Source organism: Papaver somniferum, chromosome 3 (assembly GCF_003573695.1).
Source record: "Papaver somniferum cultivar HN1 chromosome 3, ASM357369v1, whole genome shotgun sequence".
Taxonomy (NCBI): Eukaryota; Viridiplantae; Streptophyta; class Magnoliopsida; order Ranunculales; family Papaveraceae; genus Papaver; species Papaver somniferum.
Genome location: NC_039360.1, coordinates 12,933,534 through 12,947,139, shown reverse-complemented (window position 1 = coordinate 12,947,139; position 13,606 = coordinate 12,933,534). Strand labels below are relative to the sequence as shown.

Genomic DNA, 13,606 nt, shown 5'->3' with positions numbered 1-13,606 from the left:
GGTGGCGACGGGACCCATCTCATTATGACCCTATCTTCTTACGTCATTATTCTGTGTGCCCTTTACTATCGGTATCTCCAACCCACAGATCAGAAGATAGTTCGAGGCTCTGTGACGGCGGCTGGCTTCCAATCTGAAAAAGCAAAATTCGGTTTCCTCTTAAATCTGGTCTGAACGGAGAAACATGTGTGTTTGTCAGGTAAGCACTGCAAAGTGCAAACTCCGTACTTCTAATTAAGGTTCTGATGTCATGACGCTTTGTGTTCTTAATTTAATGTACAGGATGTACTGTTTTTCAGTGATATGTTTTTCTAATTCTAGACTTTTTGATCACTCTCTATTTTGATTGGTTTGGGATTGTGAAGGCGAATTTATGATATTTTGGTTATTGGGTCATATTTTAGTTTTTAATTAGATCTGAAAGTTTACCCCTTTAGTGCAAGATGATGCCCAAGTACAAAGGAAATCAGATACATAAATCAGTTCTTGTTTTGGTTAGGGTCACTCTGAATATTTGCAAAATCAAAATTGTTACCTAATCCTTGAATCTTGTTTTACTTTTGGGTTTTTTCTTTTCTTTTCTATAATTTGAAATCTCTCTCAAATTATTTGAATTTTTTTATCTTAGATTGAAATCTGCATATGTTATTCTGAAATTGCCTCCTTCAATATTTAGTGGAAAGTAAAATAGTATTTTTAGTTTTTCTTGAGTTACTTAGTATATCGAGTAGCATCTGATGGAGTATTGTTCTAGGCTATGTGAATAGCCGACATTGTTCCTTAGATCCTTCTCATCTGGGAAGGAGCGGGGAGATGAGAAACTTACCAATACTAGGTAAAATATGACAATGATTAGGTAAAATGACAATGAAAATTGAAACATTGTTCCTTAGAAACAATGATCTAAGAAACATTGTTCCTTAGATCCTTCACTGTAATTGCACATATATAAATAAAATGAAAATTGAAATCAAATATGACAATGATTATATCAATTGAAATCTTTCGTCTAGATAATTGAACAGATTTCAATCAAGATGGCTAGTTTCAACTCATAAATATCATATTTGTTTACATGTTCGGGTGCGGCTTTGTAATTTTAGTCTGGTATAAGTTCTCGTTCCAGGAAAGATTTTTTCTTGATCTAGACGACTGATTTGAATTCATACATGCCATAGTTATGCATATGTTTGGGTGCGGCTAAGTAGTTTTAGTTTCTTATATTTTCTTATTGGAGAAAAGACTTTATCTCGATATATAGGTTTTCTATTCAAGAAAGTTATATCTTTCAAAAAGTACAATTTGTTGCGTACAGAAAGAAATCCACATTTTTTATGTTTTTCGTTTTCTTGGAAATCAGGTATTAAAATTAAAATCAAATATGACAATGTTGTATGAACTGAAATTAGTCATCCAGCTAATTGAACTGGTCTGTAGCTGGATGACTGACTCCAATATGTTTGGTGCGGCTAAGTAATCTTAGTTTGTTATAATTTCTCATTCCAAGAAAGAGTTTATCTCGATATACAAGTTTTCTATATTCAAGAAAGTTATATTTTTATGAAAGTACAGTTTGTTTCTGAAAATATAATATGCTGCTTTCAGAAAGTTATTTACTCTTTTGATGCTTTTTCTCTTAATTTTTGGCACAACACAGTCGCGCATGTGCAATTCATGTGTCGTGCTATCCCTCTTATTACTGATACACTTTGCACCTCTTTTGCGTGGATTATCCAAAGCACACTTTTTGAAAACAATGGAAACTACTATTGCTCCGGGACAATGTTTTTTAGTTTACTACACTCAATGTTAGGTTTAGACAAGTCCAATATAACCGCAGTTCTTCATTTTTTTAGTGTAATTTTTTTTTAATACAGTGTGACATATTTGGGCTTGTAGATTGTTTGTGTATAACCCGCCAACAAACTTTTCCTTGCTAGTGTATCTTAAAAGATAGCTATGTCTATGAACTTTTATAATTTTCTTATACTTTGCCCATATCTGAACATTCATTCTATTCGTGATTTGCTTACAGATGAGTAGGGTCATGATGGTTGACTCATAACCGAATGGCCAGTGTTTCATTATTTTATAACATGGACTTCCTCTAAGCTTGAAAATATATTTTATCTTTTTGCAGCATAATAAGAACACAACACTAAGGGACGTGAATATTCGCAGCTCTTGATCACGCAACCACTAGTACCAAGCAGCAGAGGCAGATTACTTTTGAAGGCTAGTATATAGAGAAAGAGGTATGACTGCTATCTAGCCCATCTTCATTGTACAATGTAAAACAGTTGTGGAATTCATTTGAGCTTCCATCATCTGTTAGTAGCACTAAAGTCATGTACCTGTTCTCTATGTTAGAACTTAGAATTAGGTCTGTTTAGTTGTAAACAATTAGGCTGTGCTCGGTAGAGTTTGGCTACTGGTTCAATAGTTGTTTAGGTGACAACATGAAGTAACTAGTAACCATTCAGTTTTAGTCGAGATTTTAAAGGGTTTGCTTTCTATAGAAGATCAACCTTGTTATCCCATTTGAAAGCCATCTTCCTAAACCGGGATTCAGTGGAGTTGCCCAGACTAACCAACACGGTGAGGAACGTAATGGTGTATAGAGAGTGTAAGTGTGAGTCAGTGAGTCGCCATGAGTTGCCATGTAAGTGTGTGTGAGTTGCATGAGTGCGGTCTCTCTTATATCATATGCCTCTATAAGTGGTCCTGTAATTGGTCCTGAAAGATAGGATTCACAATCTAACTACGGATTCATATCCTTGGGCGTCTGCTCTAAATATTTTGGAATGTAGGGATTCTTCAGTTTCTGCTGCTTAACTCGATCAGTGTAGATTAATTCTTCTCGGGTCTATAAATTCTGTACGTTTTCTGCAATTTTCTTTCTCAATTCTTTTTCCAAGTTTTTGCAATTTACTTGTTTTTTAATTCGATGTCAATTTTGGTTTATTTTCATTTAATTTTAGATCTATTAGAGATCGGTTTCCATATAAGACTGGTGCAAGATCACCAGCTTTGTTTAGTTTCATCTCAATCATGTGAGACTGATGCAAGATCATCATTATTGTTCAATTCAATATCGTGCAAGACTCGTGCAAAGATCTCTAGCATTATTTTGTGATCATTTCCAGATCGGCGTATTACGCATCTTCAACTGTTTACCTTCAATCTCAATTCCGAATTCTTCAATTTCTTTTATTCCAATTTCATAATTTCTGCGTCAATGCCATTTCCTGTTTCTCCTCATATCTGCTCCTCCTGATTCATTTTCTATTTTTTTGTTCAGAAAATGCATCAGTTTCGTTTTAACTTCCTCTTAGATCAAATGCTCTTGACTTAAGTGCTCTTTTCCTTCCTTGTTCTGATTCACTGGAACATCTTGCTGCCGCGATTGTTGTGTGTGTGGTTCTGTTGGTTTAGTTTCGTAGATTGTCTTGCTTGCTGACTTGGGTTTCATAGAATTGCTGATATGACTGTTCACTGGTGCATATACACGGTTGCAAGCATGCAAATAATTGTCCTGCTTTACAAGGATGAGTGGTTCTGTGTTTAATCGTTTCATGTGGAACTGGTTTTGGTCTCTCTCTCTATATATATATTGTATCAAGATTAAATTCATGACCGTTACAACACCAACCAGCTTGCGTTCTTTTTCGCTCTCTTGCTTTGAATCGATATATGTATTTGTTTGACAGTTTTTGTTTTGATCGGTTATTATTTTTCTACAGGCTCTTACACTGTCTGCATTTTAGAGGCTTTAACCTCTCTCTCTCTATATATATATATACGGAGAAGGTTGCAGAGCAACTCAAGATTAGATTCATGGCCACTTCAAGACCTACCAGCTTAAGTTTGGATTCTGCACCAGGCTTTCTTGTTATGTTGGAAATTACTATTTTGCATTATTTCTAAAGATTTGTGCAAACTGCAGGTAAAATATGTCAAAGAACTGTTGTGGAATTTCTGGATTCCGAAAGCATTAATCATCTTGATGATGATTTAACCGGCAAAAGAGAAGTTTCAATTAATACCCGTCTGTCGGTACCAAACGTCTGTGGCTCCCAAGCAGTAACATCAGATGCTGACAAAGGTACCATCGGTCGTTTTATCTTTGTCGATCAGAAATAACATTGTTTGGATAGGTCAATATGGGCAGTCAGCCGAGAGACTTAGGTGAATGCATGAGCATCCCATTCTTTTAGTTCTGACATTTTGTCCCAAGGTTTATCCTGATATGAGATCTGATGGGCCAAAAGAAAGGGATCTGATGGACAAAAAGAAAGCTTCAGCACTTGGATTTTTTAAGGCAAAAGTGGATCCCACTGTTCGTGTGTTGCGGGATTAAGCTCCGGATTTGTTTTTGGTTCACATAGCATTTTCGTTTAGTTCTTCACAACTTCTTATGGTCAATGGCATCTGGTTGAGATTAGCTTTCTGCGCTGCATCCAGAATAATAAAATCTCAGCTGCATATTATAAAGAACGGACCCTCTCCCACGGATTGATCATTGCCAGCCGTGTAAATGTCTATGAATATCCAGATCTGTCCAAGCCCAACAGAATAAGTAGAAAGAGATTGCAAGTACAATTAAAATACGTATAAATGATGATTATTTAAAATATTGAAAAAGAAAAGATAAAAATAAATCAATCAATTGAATTTTGTTTCAGTAATTAATAATCTTGTTGTATTAAGAAATTTTTTGGTGGACCTCATGAATTTATCCCTGCAGTTCTAGTCTTCTAGAAGTACAGTAAATAGTTAGTGACGCAAGAATTAATTGGTTATGATGATCATTAGTATGGTGTGAGTGGGCGACAGAAGAAGTTTTTTATTTTTGGAAAAATTGAAAGGATTTCCTTTTTGTGATAAAAAATAATTTCTATCTAAATAATTTTTCTGAGGTATCGACCCAAAAAAATCAATTTTGTGGCCGCATCAAAAAAAAAAGAAAGAAAGAAAAACAAACAGCCCTGGTCATGGAAAGTTGGACCTTGCTAGTTTCCCTAGAAAAATCTGAGGTCAGTTTCCCTTAAAAATGTTGGTGTTGCCACAGTGTGACACCTTTATTGCTGACTTGGCCAATTCTATTTCTTTCTGATTTTTTATTTTCCTACTATATTAGAGCATCTCCTGAAGAGGGTAGATTTATCTATTTTAAATGACACGTAGGATTTTAAACTCTGTTTTGCATAAATCCATCTCCAACAGTAGGGTCTTCTAATTTAGGAGGAACCAATTATTAAATATGAAGGTGTTCAAGAAAGTGTTATTAGATTTGAGGTCCTATATTTATTCTATGTTTAGACCCTATAAATTAAAGGACTAAATCAAAAATCCGCATAAAATTTTTTGCACCTTAAGATGCTCTTAGAAATCGGTTATGGGTGTTAATTTGATCAGTATTAGAAATCGGTTATCGGTGTTAATTTCTTTTCTAGCTCGCTCAGCCCTGTTTCCTAGTTTCGATAATTTCCTTTTCTTTGTGTTGTTTTAGGAAACATGGCAGCCTATAAGTAATAACAAGGTCCATCATGGTAGAAAAAGCACATGCACCAAAGTTTTCTTATTTTCTTATTTTTGATTTGTGTTATTAGTGCAAGGACCTATGTAGTCTCTTCCCTCGGATGTGGTACAAGAAATACTTTACTTTGCTAATATGCACCTCAGTCGCCTGCTTAACCATCTGCATGTTGGCGATGATGGCAACGATAACCTAGCCGCTAAGGTGGAGTCGAGTCTCTTTTTTGCTTGTCTCATTGACGATCCTGATGACGTCACAACTTTACTTTTCCTTGGAGGACAAATAAGTCAGAAATACATTTACAATGAAAATCTGAAAAGGATCTGTCATCCTCCCATGCACGATGAGCCTATATTTGATCACTTAGTTGGCTCCTTCAATGGTTTGGTTTGTGCATTTCAACTACACGGTACAATTCTAGATCCCATCTATATTTGTAATCCCCTTACCAGAGAATATGTTTATCTTCCTCGACTAGTAGTGAAGGAAGAATATTCAGAGCTTATAGAGGGAGGAGAGATTGACATGTGTGGTCGTGTAGCATGTGGATTTGGGTATTTGGGTCAACTAATGAGTACAAGGTTGTTAGAATCCATTACCCAGCGACGAGTCTTCCGAAGGAAATGTCTAAGTATACACCCTAGGCAGTGGTTGTGGGTGGAGAGTGATTGGTAAAGTTTCCTATCGGCTGGATATAATAAGCCGGGGTACCTACGCAAATGGTGCTATTTATTGGATTTCGGGTAAAAAAGTTGTGTCTTTCGACTTGGCTGATGAAGAATTTCGATTGCTATCTGTCCCTCCTTGGATGCAAAACTGTCACTTGTATCACTTGGAAGGCATTTGTGTTCTTATAGGGATATTTCAGCCAATTCAAGTGTGAAAATCTGGTCCTTGACGAGAAGTAGCGACTCCAAAGAGACTTGGCGTGCGGAGTTTGATATAAATTACGAAGACATAGTCGGTATTCGTAGAAGGATATTTCAGCCAATTTGTCTTACAAAGAACGGTGAAATCATATTCTTATTTGCCAGATCTGCGCTATATAGTTATGACCCGAAAGCTACAATGCTGAAGATGATTTCCAACGACGCATTAACCGAGAATTTCAATGCTGTCGGAGTAATTGCTCATGTAAATACCTTCGCATCATTGGAAACTATGGGAGAAAGTTCAAAGAGATACACAGTTCGTCCACGCCGGGCCCGTACCCCATGGGATGACGTTCTTGATGAGTTAGACGGAGTTGCCGGTGAGGTAATTGATATGACAGGATCAACATCATGATACGACGTGTTTCAGACTTAGGTGATCAGCATTATGATATACTATCTCATCCACTTATTTCGGCTTATGATGCAAGGATTGTTTTGTTTGGAGGTGTATTTTTTTTAGTAAAATTCTGGTTGTTACCGGAATGGATGTACCTTGAATCTCGGCAAAGACGCCAGCTGAATTCTAAAAGATGCTTTTGTTTTTGGTTTCTTCGTTAGGATTGAAGCTATGTGATAGTTTTAAGAAGAAAAAGAACGAAAATTACGGGTTACTCACAGAAAAAAAATGAAGTTTTTGATTGTTTTTTCAAAAAGAAAGATCACGTAAGAGAGAAGCAGAGCCAAATCCGAAAGTTGAAAATAAAGTCTCCTTTCTTTGTGCCTTTTGATGAAATGAAAGGTATAGTGGTGCTGTCGTTGCCGATGCCCGCAAAGGGGCCTAGAATATGGAGCTTCAGCCGTAATCATAGACATACAACATTTTAGACAACGTTAAAACATAGACATATAACATTTTAGACAACGTTAAAACATAGACATACAAAAACAACCTCCTCACATGGAGTTAGCAGGAATTCATTTTTAGGCCCTATAATAAAAAGTTATGTTTTTTTTCTTCACATGCATTATTTTCATTTGTCCTTTTTTTTCTTTTAAGAAAAGAGAAAAACAGCTCAAAAAAGTTGTTTACGCAAAAAATCCACAAAGGGATTATCTGGGCTATGTCTAGCACCAAAATGTCCCTTAACACTGATATTAGAGTTGTTACAGTTATTATTAAAGACATTATTTTCATTTGTCCTTTTTTTTCTTTTAAGAAAACAGAAAAACAGCTCAAAAAAGTTGTTTACGCAAAAAATCCACAGAGGGATTATCTGGGCTATGTCTAGCACCAAAATGTCCCTTAACACTGATATTAGAGTTGTTACAGTTATTATTAAAGACATTGTTTGGAGTAAATTGTAAAGCATATAAAAGCAACCGGAGATCGGGACCTTTTGTTGTGTTCCCTCTTCAAATACTACTATGTATTCTGCCTCTATCCTTTTAATTGTGTGCCTTAGTCATTCAGACAGTCTGTAATTGGTTTAGCTGTGGATCGTTGATGGTTAGCCACGCGTCAGTTACTGATTGAGTCTTTTTAGGGTTCAATAATTCTCTACTTAATGTGTAAGAGAGTTTTCTCTAAAAATAACCTGAAGTTTGTTTTAATGAAATGTCATTTGGTTGCGCCTCTGACACAGATTTTGGCTTGAATCTTGATTCAAGAGGTGATTCTTCATCATTCTATCCTCTCTGCTTGTTCAATTTGTTGTAGGGATACAACAACTGGCATCAAAGCCGTTCAATCCACCCAAGTTTTTTTTTTCGGTGACTCTCAAGGATGTTTCCGATAAAACTGATGCTAACACCACTGCAATCACTCAACTCCGCTCGGAGTTCCAAACCCTTTCCGCAGATCTTACTTCTCAGATCGATACAGTAAAAACTAGCTTCAAGGAGGCATTACAAGAAAATAATCGAAATCTCATCACCTTATTCACTAGGCCTGTGAATCCTCATCGTCCTGAGGATACTGGTGGTTCTAATATGCACGATACTGAAGGTTCGAACTATAACCATCAACATAGATCTCATTCAGGTAATATTCATCATCTTCCAAATCTTGATTTTCCACATTTTAATGGTAATAATCCTAGAGGTTGGCTACAGAAGAGCGAATGCTATTTTCAGTTGAATGATATCGAGGAACACAAGAAAGTTGATATTGCTGCAATTTATTTAGAGGGTAAAGCAGAAAAATGGTATCTCAATTTTCAGGTGAATCAACCACGTATTACTTGGACAGATTTAGCCAGACACTTATGTGCTCGATTTGAGAATCCTACAGAAGAAAATTTTGTAGGCAGTTTCAATAAGCTAGTTCAAACCACCACAGTTGATGAATACTATGAGGAATTTGAATCTCTTAAAGCCTTAATGCTGTATATGAACCCTACACTTACTGAAACTTATTTTGTCATGAGTTTTCTTAGTGGCCTAAAGGATGAGATGGGAAAATCTGTGTCTGTATTTCACTTACAAACCTTAGCTGCTGCTTTTTCATTAGCCAGATTACAATAACAAAAACTCAGTTCAGCCAACCAACTCACTAAACCTTATACAAAATCATTTAATACCCCTTTCAGTTCCTCAAAACAATACCAATATACAAATTTCTCTCCTAGAACAATTCTCACATCCCCTAAATCTGCCCCGGTGACTCCAAAGTCTCCCTTCCACAACAATTCCAAACCTACACCCACAACTCCTACAATTAAGAGACTCACCCAAGAAGAGATAAACAAGAGGATAACTCATGGCTTATGTTACAATTGTGATGAGGTGTATAGGTCAGACCATTTTTGTAAAAGCAAGCGGAAGATCTTTAAGCTTCAGGTAGAGAATACTGAATCCCAAGAGACTGGAGAGGAGGAAGATGTCTTTGAAGAAGCTGTAGATTCTCCAGTTCAGTCAGATATGGAAATTTCCTTGCATGCCTTAATTGGTCATGCCACTGGTGATACCATTAGAATCCCTGGTGTCCTTAACAATCACAATGTCTCCATACTTATTGATTCTGGCAGCACAACCAGTTTTATTGACAGTGAATTGGCTGCTTCCCTCCATTGCAGCATTGAAGCAACTACACCAATGAAGGTCACTGTTGCAACTGAAGAGCAAACACTCAGTAATGGTATTTGCACACAACTACAATGGAGCATGCAGGGAATTACCTTTGTGGAGAATCTCAGAATTCTACCATTGGGGGGCTGTGATATTGTCTTAGGTGCAGATTGGCTCAAGACATTAGGTGATGTTGTCTTTAACTTTTCCAAACTGAGCATTACATTTAAATATCAGGGTAAGAAAATTACCTAACAGGGTATTTTTCCACCCACTTCTTTACTCCAGATGAGTGGTGAAGCCCTCACGAATTTTTTTTCCAACACTTCTCATGGCATGGTAGGCCACCTTTTTTCCATTTCTACCCCTACTTCACCACCTATAACTCCTGACATTATCTTACCCTTGTTAAATGAGTTTGATGATATTTTTCAAGAACCAACTCAATTACCTCCACAAAGAAACTTGGACCATAAAATTCCTTTACAGCCTAATTCCACACCTATCAACCTCAGAGCTTATAAGTGCCCATACATTCAGAAAGGAGTGGTAGAGTAACTTGTTCAAGAAATGCTCAAGTCTGGCATCATTCAGCCAAGCAATAGTCCTTTTGCATCACCTATACTTATGGTCAAGAAGAAAGACAACACATGGAGATTTTGTGTTGACTATAGAAAATTAAACAACATTACAGTCAAGGACAAATTTTCCATTCCAATTATTGAAGAATTATTGGATGAATTGAATGGAGCTACTGTCTTCACCAGGATTGACTTGAGAGCTGGATATCATCAAATCAGAGTGCATCTCTCAGACATTTTCAAAACTGATTTCAGAACACATCAAGGCCATTATGAATTTAAGGTGATTCCATTTGGCCTCACTAATGCTCCAGCCACCTTTCAAGCTCTAATCGATGAGGTATTTCAACCTGCATTGAGAAAATTTATACTGGTATTTTTTGATGTTATCCTAATCTGCAGTAAGAACGTGTCTGAACATTTGGAACATCTAAAGTTTACCTTATCCTTACTCAGATAACACAAAATATTTGCTAAGCTATCTAAATGCTGTTTTGGTCAGTCTTCACTAGAATATTTGGGACATATTATTATAGCTGCAGGTGTTTGTGCTGATCCAAGTAAAATTGCTTGCATGCAATCTTGGCCAACATCCACCACTCTCAAAGAATTAAGAGGATTCCTTGGCCTTACAGGCTATTATAGGAAATTTGTCAAGAATTATGAAGTAATCAGTAAACCACTCACTGATCTTCTCAAGAAGAACTCCTTTCTGTGGACTTCCATAACCACCTCATCTTTTGAACAACTCAAAATTTCCATGTCAACAATACCAGTATTAGCCTTACCAGACTTCACCAAACCATTTGTGGTTGAGAGTGATGCAAGTGACCTATGTATTGGAATTGTATTACTTCAAGAAGGAAGGCCCATTGCTTACTTTAGCAAACCATTAGGTCCAAGAGCTAGAGATTTATCAACATATGAGAAGGAGTTTCTAGCCATTGTCATGTCAGTCCAAAGATGGAGGCATTACTTACAAGGCACTAAGTTCATAATCCAAACTGATCATCAAAGTATCAAGTACTTTTTGGAGAAAAGAATCACCACACCATTACAACAAAAATACTTGATCAAAATGTTGGTATTTGATTATGTAATTCAATACAAGAAGGGAGCCGAAAATGTAGTGGCAGATGCACTTTCTAGAAGACCTCCTAATTCAGCTCATTGCAATTTATTGGCTGCTTCTACACCGGCATGGGATCAAGAAGTACCATCTAGTTATACTGATGATGAGAAAGCTCAAGGTATTATTTCTAAACTTCTCCTCAGTCCTTCTAGTGTTGAAAACTTCACATACAAGGAGGGCATCTTGAGATACCAAACCAAACTATATATTGGTATTGGTGGCAATATTAGACAAGCAATCTTGCACTCTCTACATAATTCTGCTGTGCGAGGCCATTATGGCATTCAAGTTACTTATGCAAGAGAAAAAGCACATTTCTATTGGCAAGGCCGCAAAAAGGATGTTTTACTATTTGTGTCTCACTGTGATACATGTCAAAGGAACAAAAGTGACACAACTAATTCTGTTGGCCTTCTACAACCTCTCCATGTGTATGATTATACTTGGAAACATATTACAATGGACTTCATTGATGGCCTTCCAACTAGCAACAAGAAGAATGTCATCTTAGTTGTAGTAGGCAGGCTCACTAAGTATGCTCATTTTATTGCCCTGCATCACCCATAAACTGCTTCTTCTGTGGCACAAGTTTTTCTCAATCAAATATTCAAGATGCATGGTTTGCCTTCCTCAATTGTGTCAGACAGAGACAAGGTATTTACCAGCAATTTTTGGACTGATTTATTCAAGGCCTTGGACACAAGATTGAATTTAAGCTGTGCCTATCACCTTCAAACTGATGATCAGACTGAGAGGGTGAATGCTTTCTTGGAAAATTATTTGAGGTGTGTCACAGGTCATAAAACAAGCAGTTGGAGCAATTGGTTATCCCTTGCAGAGTGGTGGTACAACACCAGCTTTCACAGAGGTCTAAAGATGTCTCCACTCCAAGCTTTGTATGGATATTTACCTCCACATCTAGCTTTCCCATGTAATGTTACTACTTCTGTGGATGTTTTGGAAGCTTACTTAAAATCAAGGGACTCTATGCTTGACATCATCAAAGAATCCTTACATCATACACAAGCCAGAATGAAGCTCTATGCTGATTCTTCCAGAGTGGAAAAAACTTTTGCAGAAGGGGATTTAGTCTACCTCAAACTCCATTCATGCAGGACAGCTTCAATGTCTCTCAGAAGGAACTTTAAACTCTCAGCTAAATACTATGGTCCATTCAAAATCTTACAAAAAGTGGGTACAATAGCTTACAAACTTGAGCTTCCTTCACATTCAAGGATATATCCAGTTTTCCATGTCTCACAGATGAAGCAGCATATTAGTATGAAACACACTCCCTCTCCTACTATACCTGCTGTTGATCTCAATATTGAGGTTATCATGCTCCCAGAGAAAGTGTTAAAGACTAGAACACTGCTCAGGGGTAGCAACTTGGTGCACCAAGTACTCATCCAATGGACCAACTCATCTGCAGAAGATTCCACCTGGGAGGACTCCTCTATTATTTAGATATCATTACCCTAGGTTTTTTCTTGAGGACAAGGACAATTTTCAGGGGTAGGCAATGTTGTGTCCTCTCTTCAAATACTACTATGTATTCTGCCCCTATCCTTTTAATTGTGTGCCTTAGTCATTCAGACATGCTGTAATTGGTTTAGTTGTGGACCGTTGATGGTTAGCCACGCGTTAGTTACTGATTGAGTCTGTTTAGGGTTCAATAATTCGCTACTTAATGTGTAAGAGAGTTATCTCTAAAAATAACATGAAGTTTGTTTTAATGAAATATCATTTGGCTGCGCCTCTGACACAGATTTTGGCTTAAATCTTGATTCAAGAGGTGATTCTTCACCATTCCATCCTCTCTGATTGTTCAATTTGTTGTAGGGATACAACACCTTTCCAATTAAAGTTTTGGAGTAGATGAGAGTAACTAGATAGTCTAGCTAAGTTGGCTGCAATAGTGTTTTGCTGTGGAGCAAGTTTGATAAGCTTGCCTAAAACAAAGTCAATTGCTTCGAAATTCCTGTCATTGTTTTGAGTGAGGTCTCCTTGAAATATTTCCTGAACTTCTAATTGGTATCCTGTATGAATGGCTTGTAACACTTTTTCTTCCTCTGCTGCAAAGTTAATATTGGTCTGGTGCATTTCCTTGCTCCAGTTCAGTGCTAGATGAGCTCCTCTGCTTGCTCTTCGTGCTCTGCTGAGTCCAGTTGTAGTGTCTTTGATGTTCCTTTCTCCCATACATTGACCTGTGAAAGCCATAGCCATAAAAGCAAAGTTAGTATAAGGTGGTAAATCACTATTAGCCATATTATTGTGTACTTCCAAGAAGTGAATGCTAATAGTGATTCCAAATTTTTCTTTGTTGCTTCTGATCATACTGTTGAGCCTTAGATTTTCATCATTTGAATTTTTTTGGTAGTAGAGGTTATTTAGAATATGCTCAAGGTTATGA

At 37.0% G+C, this 13,606-nt stretch overlaps 1 long non-coding RNA gene across 1 annotated transcript; it reads left to right on the top strand.

Annotated features, from left to right (window-relative positions):
* Positions 1–68: 68 nt before the first annotated feature.
* On the top strand, positions 69–4,709 carry LOC113355331. The gene is made up of 4 exons (XR_003362360.1): positions 69–199; positions 2,141–2,255; positions 3,744–3,865; positions 3,947–4,709. It is a non-coding gene; the product is annotated as an uncharacterized LOC113355331 (long non-coding RNA).
* The last annotated feature ends 8,897 nt before the right edge of the window (positions 4,710–13,606 follow it).